Here is a 1,048-nt window from a genome sequence, read left to right as displayed (position 1 = left end):
ATACATATATATATATATATATATTTATATATATATACATATACATATATATACTCACATACTAACATATATACATATACACATATGTACATATATACATATATATATATATTACATACGTACATACATACATACATACATATACCATATACATCGACACACCTGAAAGTCGTACGAGAAGAAGTTGCTGAAGATATGGATGGCCAAAAGATCGTTGTCCGAAGTGTGACCCACAGAGTCTGGATCAGACGAATCTGCCTGTAGATAAGTGCCATAGTTTTCCTTCCAATCGGATTGCGGGAACACCATTCTACAACAGGACAGAGATATGAATTGGTATTTGTGTGAGGACATTTTAGGGTTTAGATTTGGACTCGTACAACACAATGTGTTTTGACGTAACTTCCTGTACATCTAAAAGTACTAATATGTATTTGCGTAATATATATATCTATATCTATAACTTAGGTTTTCTGTATACCTACCCATATAACTATAGAACAGTACGAACCGCATAACACCCATCTACAGTCAACCTACTTTGTATAATATGCGCCGAACAAGGCAAACGAATATAACTGCTTTCTCTATCATATGTTCTACAAGGCCTGCTAAAGGGATAGCCCCACCCGTTCACTTTATGCTCAACGGGACTGGTAACCACAATACTACCATACAGTTATGTCATGAAAACAACGTACAATTATACACCACAGATATACACGCGCACACAACACATCGCTTGGAACGACTTCATCACACACACACCCATCTACCTACAATACATCACTTGATACAATATCATCACTTATATACACCTACACACTACATCATCACATATACACACCCACAACATCATCAAATATACACACCCACACACAACACACATCCTTTGAAGCAACTTCATCACATGTACACACCCACACACAACAGATCACTTGAAGCAACTTCCGATAACTTCCGTTCAGTTACTAAGTGCCTCAGATGTACTTGAAGTCTCCTCGCCTGCACCTCATTGGCCATATGTAGTAATATGTATTTGCGCAAT

The sequence above is a fragment of the Sphaeroforma arctica genome (genome assembly GCF_001186125.1).
Source record: "Sphaeroforma arctica JP610 unplaced genomic scaffold supercont1.399, whole genome shotgun sequence".
NCBI lineage: Eukaryota > Ichthyosporea > Ichthyophonida > Sphaeroforma > Sphaeroforma arctica.
This window is presented reverse-complemented; position numbering follows the sequence as displayed.